The sequence below is a fragment of the Salvia hispanica genome, chromosome 5 (assembly GCF_029641045.1).
Source record: "Salvia hispanica isolate PSC_SH4W2 chromosome 5, Shi_PSC_v1, whole genome shotgun sequence".
NCBI classification, from domain to species: domain Eukaryota; kingdom Viridiplantae; phylum Streptophyta; class Magnoliopsida; order Lamiales; family Lamiaceae; genus Salvia; species Salvia hispanica.
In genome coordinates, this window is record NC_142696.1 from 25,040,170 (window position 1) to 25,048,519 (window position 8,350).

The 8,350-nt window shown below is 42.7% G+C and overlaps 1 long non-coding RNA gene across 1 annotated transcript; it reads right to left on the bottom strand.

Moving 5' to 3' along the window:
• Positions 1 to 662: 662 nt before the first annotated feature.
• On the bottom strand, positions 663 to 3,233 carry LOC148926522 (uncharacterized). Its single transcript, XR_016130945.1, has 4 exons — positions 3,098 to 3,233; positions 2,670 to 2,721; positions 1,720 to 2,153; positions 663 to 1,643 (listed from the first exon to the last, which is right to left on the bottom strand). It is a non-coding gene; the product is annotated as an uncharacterized LOC148926522 (long non-coding RNA).
• Positions 3,234 to 8,350: the final 5,117 nt, after the last annotated feature.

Here is an 8,350-nt window from a genome sequence, read left to right on the forward strand (position 1 = left end):
ACATCCCTATGTTCATATGCCCAAAAAGTTGGGGCCAACCAAACATATGGGTCATCATATTCACACAATAATACAATATAATGATATCTAAGATGAATAATTACAACGATGCCAAACAATGTCATTGTAGAAGAGTGTGGCACGTTACAGACCTGCTTATCGACCATCTAGCTAACTGTAGAGCGATCCTAATTGTATAGACGGATCTAGCATGTAGGGGTCATTCAATATCCTCACATATGAATAAATCATTTATTATTTTTTATAAAATGTCCCTCCTAAACTCCAAAATTTTTCCGATGTAATATTTTTGTTCGTCTCGGAATAAATTCCTGACTTCGTTCTTACCTGACCACATGATGAAGGCCAATCCAAACGTGCCATGTGGCACTTATGGTTGCTGAATTTTGATTTGTTCCTTGTACTTTGTGATTTTCCAACTTAATTTTTATTTTTATTTTTTTTCAAAGAGTTGTTAGTGTCAAAAATGGAATTCCGAAAATATTATAAAAAATCACATTTACCCGCGTAAAAAAAAAGTTTAAGGCTAACTCCAACATGTCTCATTTAATAAATTTAGCACACTTCTCCTTTGTAATTTTAATCAACTGATGGTTTTTTTTCTTATTTTTATTTAAAATTATTAATAGTAGATTGGGCATGGTAAATTAAACATCAATTATGGAACACTAAATCTCATCTATATAATACAAGCCTAACCCTATTTCAGATGAAAATATCAAGATATTTTCAGTGTACTTTCTAATCATATTACTCCATCCGTCCCACAAGATGTCACACTTTCCTTTTTAGTTTGTCCCACTAAAGATGTCACATTTCCTTTTTTGGAAAAAGTTCTCTCTCACATGAATATAAAAATTATATTTTCTCTATCCATTTAACACACAAATCAAAATCTCCTAAAATCTCGTGTCGTCCCACAAGTGTGACATCTTTTGTGAGTTGGATGGAATATTAATTTCAGTTGACTTTCTAATCGAATGCATCTATATTCTACAAAACACCCTTTGCCATTTGCTTCTCCTCACACATTAGTCTCTCCAAACCAAAAATGGTTTACCTCACATTTAATGGTTGTGCTAATCTCCACATCTCTCTTCATCTTCTTCCTCCGCAAATAGAGTCGCAGTCATTCTCCAGAGCCCCGGAAACGCCTGCCTCCGTCTCCACCAAAGCTCCCGTTAATAGGAAACCTCCACCAGCTAGGCTCAGCCCCCCACAGATCCCTCCAGTCACTCTCCCGCCGCCACGGCCCCCTCATGCTGCTCCACTTTGGCAAAGTCCCTGTTCTTATCGCCTCCTCGGCTGAGGCTGCGCGTGAGATCTTGAAAAACCAGGACCTGATCTTCTTAAACATGCCCCAACTCAGCATCGCGAGCCAGCTGTTCTACAACAACCGGGATGTGGTGTTCGCACCGTATGGAGAGTACTGGCGGCAGAACCGCAACATATGTGTGCTTCATCTGCTTAGCAGCAAAAGGGTTGAGTCCTATCGCCGCGTAAGGGAGGAATAGACTTCCCTCATGGTGGACAAGTTAAGAAGGTTGTGTGTTTCTTCGAAGCCCGTGAACTTGAGCGACGTCATTTACGCTATGAAGAACAACGTGATTTCTAGGGTGGCTCTGGGAAAGAAGTATGGTTCAGAGACTGATTTCAAGGAGACGTTTGCTGAGTTTGGGGAGCTGGTGGGGATTTTACCTTTGTAGGAGTACATTCCTTGTAACAGCCCGCTCTCCTAGGATACAATAAATGCGACGACTGCTACGAAACGGTTAGAGTTTCATTTAGAGAGTGTTGACCAAAAGATTAAAAAGGAACTATCAGAGCATTTAAAGCAACAACTTAACCTAGAAGCTTGAATAAGAAAAAGGAAGGTATCATAAATGACGTTCAAAAACCTCAAGAGTATGACGTAGTTTCCAAGATAAAAACCACAAGATAGTCTAAAGCCTCTAAACCAAAAGGAGAGTGCAAAATATTCAAAAAAAATACTAAAGTGTATCCAAAACTCAGCGGAAAACGACCAAGAGAAAGTGCAGCTGTATGAAGACACAACTACGCTTGAAGTTCAAAAACATCCATCTTAATTAGTTAACATGATCAACACCCGCCACCGCTCGTCATCATTCAACCTGCACATAAGGAAAACACATGCAGGGCTGAGTATTTTGAAATACTCAGTGAGCTCATTGCCAAAACGTTTTATAAGTTATGCCACCCTTACCAAGTGAACTCAAGTTTTAAGAAGTTATAAGAGAAATATCACGAGTATCACAAAATATATTTTCCATAGACTGGCCAGTCAAAATAACTCCCCATTTTCCTCAACAATTCAAAAGTCACAATCATTCCGTAGTGCGCCGAAAGTGTGGCCACACTTTTCGCCCACGAGACCGGCCGACTAGCAAGGACGGCTCCCGATCCCCTCGTGTACACAACCTGGTAGGGTTTGCGGCCCATACTCAGACCCGAATTCGTATAATCATATTCATAGCCCTATAGCCCAATGGAGCGAACTCACAAACTAGGCATCAGGCACACAATATCACAATAAAACAACATAGGTATGGCATAATAGTTAAACCACCTTTATAACACCAATCAATATTTTTGATAAAATAAAAGAGAGTTTTTAGAGTAAAGCCCACCTCGACTGCTTAGATTTCAAGTAGTTTCGCCGCTTCGCAACCAAAGTTTCACCTTTTAATCACATAGACACATATCACAAATTAGGTTCAACACAACTCTTACTCATGCATGTCTCAATACTTTTCCCTTTTCCCATCGATTTATCTTAACATTACTAATCAATCAAGATCATGTTTATCACACAAGTTCCATTCGCATCTCAAATCTAGATCAACATATGTCACACAAGGATATTTAGCCATCAAACACACACTACACCAACACACACACACGCACACGCACACACGCCGCACACATGTAACATATTCCCATATCCCCTTTATCCCACTTTCACTCAACCAAGATGCATGAGGGTTCAAGAAGACCGATTAATCGGTTAGAAAGAAGAGGAATCGAGTAGAAAGAAGAGGATTAAATATGAGAATACCTTATGAGAAAAACGAACGGTAGAAATTAAGTATTAGACTTGGTTCTTCGAAATTCTTGGATCAAACTTCAATTCTTCTCAAAGGTTGAAGGATTATTGAAGAAAATTGAGAGAGTATGGAGAAGAGAGACGGGGCGTGTAGTATGGGTGGGGGGCGAAAATTATGGGGCTAGAGTTAGGGGTTCTCTTATTTATAGTGCTCAATAAAATCTTTAGGTAAATAAATAGAATATTTGGTAAGATTTGATTCTACACAATAAAATATTGTGGAGTAGGGAAGAAGAAATAAAATAAGATCTAGGGTTCCAAGGCATGTAGGTTTCGAAAATTAGGCTTTTTAATTAGCCAAGATTTTGTTTTGGTATATTTTACGGAGTAGAATAAAATATCAGGAGCAAAATAAAAATAAGAATTCTCCCAACTTGGGATTGAAATAGGCGTTTCTATGCCTTTTAAATAAGGCATGAATTTTTGATATTCACTAAAATAAGATATGGCAAGATCTCTTAAGGTATGGAAAGAGTTGGTAGAATATTTGAATTCTAGGTATGGAAGGAAATCAAATAAGGAATCAATAAAATAAGCAAAGTATTATTTCCTTCCCAACATAGTGATTTTCGAAAATCATTATTAAATAAGGGGGGTGTCGATTTTTCTCATTAAAATAAAGAAATAATTAGGTTTTGGATTTAATTTGGATAAATATACCAAGAATGAAATTAAATCCGGAAAAATAGAATTCCCTCTCCAAGGGGTCTAGGGTTCGAATATTTCAACAATTAGGTGGCTAGTATTTATGGAAATTTTCTCTGATATTCTCACTCCTCCTTAAACGAATAATTCACTTTATAATAAAATCACATGCCACATCACATAGTCAACAAATTTGACTTTTCAAACTTCCCGGTCAAAGAAACTCATGCAATAAATTCACTTATCAAATAAATCACATCTTCCACGTCATCAATAATAAATTTTTGGGCTCTAAAAATTAGGGTTCGGAAATTCGGGATGTTACATCCTACCACACTTAAAAAAAATTTCGTCCTGAAATTTGGTACCTTTATGGAAAGAGTTCCGGGTATAGTTCTATCATCTTATCCTCAAGCTCCCACGTGGCTTCCTCGGGCCCGTGGTTTCTCCATTGTATTTTCACGAAGGCAGTGGATTTATTTCTCGAGGTTTGGACCTTTCGATCCAAGATCATCTGGGGTTGCTCCTCGTAGCTCAGATCCGGGTTTACGGCAACATCCTCGTAGCGAATCACATGCTTTGAGTCGAACACGTATTTTCGCAACTGCGACACATGAAAGACGTTGTGCACATTCCCAAGGCTGGGCGGCAACGCTAATCTATAAGCTACGGGTCCTACTCCTTCAAGAATTTCATACGGCCCGATAAAACGCGGTTTCAGTTTCCCATTAACCCCAAAACGCGTTATCCCTTTCGACGGGGATACCTTGAGAAAAACTTTATCGCCAGCGTGGAACTGTAATTCCGTCCGTCGAACGTCGGCGTACGATTTTTGTCTGTCCTGGGCTTCCTTCATCCTTGCGCAGATTTGTCGAACGATTTCGACTATCTCTTCGACTGCATCGAGTCCAAGTGCCCTTCGTTCGCCAACTTCATCCCAGTAGAGCGGAGATCTACACTTTCTTCCATAAAGTGCTTCATATGGCGCCATGCCGATCGTTGCTTGGAAGTTGTTGTTGTAAGCGAATTCGATCAAGGGAAGTGCGGTCTCCCAACTTCCGCCTCGGTCGAGCACCACGGCTCTTAGCATATCCTCGAGAGTTTGTATCGTTCTACGGATTGTCCGTCGGACTGTGGGTGAAAAGCCGTGCTAAAGTTTAAGCGTGTTCCAAGCTCGCGCCGTAGACTAATCCAAAATTTCAAGGTGAACTTCGGGTCACGATCAGACGTAATCGTCACTGGGACTTCATGTAATCGTACGATCTCTTGAATGTAGATCCGAGCTAGCATATCCGATCCATAGGTTACGGGGATTGGTATGAAGTGTGCACTCTTGGTAAGTCGATCTATGATCACCCAGATCGTGGTGTTCCCTTTGAGGGTCTTCGGCAATGCCATCACGAAATCCATAGCGATGTGCTCCCATTTCCACTCAGGTATCTCAAGCGGTTGTAGCTTCCCGTACGGTCGTTGGTGTAAGGCTTTCACCTGTTGGCAGGCTAAGCAGCGCTCCACAAATGCTGCGACATCCCTCTTCATGCCGTTCCACCAAAAGGACTTCTTCAGATCCTGGTACATTTTCGTGCTCCCGGGGTGAGCAGTGTATGGGGTTTCGTGGGCTTCGCTCATGATCTCGTTCTTGAGTCCTTCGTCGTTCGGCACGCACAGTCTCTCTTCAAAGGCGAGAGCGTTGTCGGAAGCCTCGCTAAAATTTCCGGATTCACCGGTTCTTACTTCGACTCGAATCTCCTCCAATCTCACATCTAGCCATTGTGCTGCAACGATCCTCGTCCTTAGATCAGGTTCTACTACTAACGCGGCGATTCGGCCCTCTACGGTTTCGGGTGTCCTTACTACTTCTATCCGCAACTTACTCCACTCCCGTACCAAGCCTTCCTCTTCTGTCAGAAAAACGGCGAGTTGCGAATGGTCTCTACGGCTTAAAGCATCTGCCACTATGTTTGCCTTGCCGGGGTGGTAGTTGATGCCACAATCGTAGTCCTTCACCGGCTCGATCCATCTCCGTTGTCGCATGTTCAGGTCCTTTTGCTCAAAAAAGTACGTCAAACTCTTATGATCCGTAAAGATTTCACACCTAACTCCGTAGAGATAGTGCCTCCAAATCTTTAGGGCATGCACTACAGCGGCTAACTCTAAATCGTGGGTAGGGTAGTTCAACTCGTGCGGTTTCAATTGTCGTGACGTGTAGGCGATCACCTTGTTATTATGCATCAACACGCATCCTAATCCGACCTTCGAATCGTCGGTGTAAACTACGTAGTTCGCTCCAAGCTCTGGCACAGCTAACACTGGTGCGGTGGTCAATTTCTCCTTCAAAAGTTGAAAGCTCGCCTCACACTCCGGCGTCCAGTTCACCTTGATCCCTTTCTTGAGCTGCTGGGTCATCGGTCTCGCTATCTTGGAGAACCCTTCTATGAACCTTCGATAGTATCCTGCCAAACCCAGGAAACTCCGAATCTCGTTCGGTGTCGATGGTGACTTCCATTGTTGCACCGCCTCAACCTTGGCGGGGTCCACTCGAATTCCTTCTGCCGACACGATGTGTCCTAAAAAGTTGACTTCCTTCAGCCAGAATTCGCACTTGCTGAATTTGGCGTACAGCTTTTCCGTCCTCAACGTCTCCAGCGCGATTCGTAGGTGCTCCGTGTGCTCCTTCTCGTCCTTCGAGTAGACTAAGATGTCATCTATGAACACTAGGACGAACGTATCTAGGTACGGGTGGAAAACTTGGTTCATCAAGTCCATAAACACTGTCGGGGCATTCGTCAGACCGAACGGCATCACAACGAACTCATAGTGACCATATCTGGTACGGAATGCGGTCTTAGGTATATCCTCCTTTCGCACTTTCAGCTGGTGGTGTCCGGACTTCAGGTCCATCTTAGAAAACACGCCGGCTCCTCGGAGTTGATCGAACAGGTCGTCTATCCTTGGCAAAGGGTACTTGTTATTGAGGGTCAGTTTGTTCAACTCTCTATAGTCGATACACATTCTGACCCGTCTTTCTTCTTAACGAAGAGCACCGGTGCGCCCCATGGCGAAACACTGGGCCTTACGAAACCTAATCCATGAGCTCTTGTAACTGTATCTTTAGCTCCTCCAACTCCTTAGGCGCCATTCGGTACAGTGCCTTGGATACGGGTGCGGCTCCAGGTTCAAGGTCGATCGTAAATTCTAACTGCCTATCCGGCGGCGGTCCAGGTAACTCCTCGAGAAAAACGTCGGGAAAATCTTGTACGACAGCGACTTCTTCAAGCCTCCTTTCCTCCTTCTCTTCTCCGTGGAGATAGACAAGGTAGGTCGGGCGTCCTTTCTTCAACATGGCGGTGGCTTGTAACGCGGAGACTATAGCGGTTCGTCGGTTCATCGAGATTCCATGGTACACGATGGGTTTCGTACCCGGAGCTTGTAGGGTTATCAGCTGAAGGGCCTTTTAGGTCTTTTCTCTATGTCGGTTTTCGTATGAAATTTGGAGTGTATCCAACTGATCATGAAGAGATTCCCGACCCAGCTGAGTCGTTGGTACGACAACCGAGACCTGGCTTCAAACAATTTTCCTCAACCCACTTCTACCGGTTAGTATAGTGGAGGTAAGGGTCGAATCCCACATGGATGGACACGTTCGGATAACTGCGGTGACTTTCCTAGGTGTTTTTGGTTAGCTACCACGCTTGAGTTGAGATTTTACCTAGGCAAGAATTAAAGGTGGTGCTCTACTGACTAGTAGGCGTGAAAATAACGGGCATGTGGTAGTGTTCGTGAAAATAAGGGACAAGGTGTCTCAGAGGCATATGAAAAGTAGATAGTTGCTAAAAGAGGAAATTTAGACAACAAGGCATATCTGGTGGCTGGGTGGCTCTTTGACAGGTCTGGACAGTACAACTGAAAAGTAGGGAACAAAAGCAAAAGTAACTTAAAAGTAAAGTGGTCCAAACTAAAGTTGATTTTGACGTTTTCTTCTTCACCAAGTATTAACAAAAATCAGATGAACACAAACACCATAACTAAACTCAGATTCACAACCTCAAACTCAAGATCCATTGATTTAAAACGCTCGAACTTAAAATAAACGGCCGAACTACAAATTTACTTCTACTGACTAACATGCAAGGCGGTGGTTATAATGCAACACGAAGACTCAAGCACGAAGATTAGACTAAAACATAACTACAACTTCAGATCGACAACTCCAGATAAGAAAACACTTAGAAATTAAAAGCAACTAGATCTAACTTTCCTAAGCAGAATGAAGCAAACTCGAACCAAAGCGACATACGAAATAGAAACTTCATAATTTAAACGTTGGAACTTCACAAAGTACTTCAAAAGGCAACAACGATGAGTGTTTGCAACAAAACCAACGACGAAAACAAGTAAAGATTAAACTAGAAAGCAAAATAACGATTGTTTGGCCACTCCGGGCGATGATACTGCTATACTACTACGGAAACTGGCTGGAACAGTGGATCGATGACTTCTCCGGCAGACTCTTGGACGTCAAGTGACCATAGCTGTGGCGAGGAACGAGAGGTTGGACAA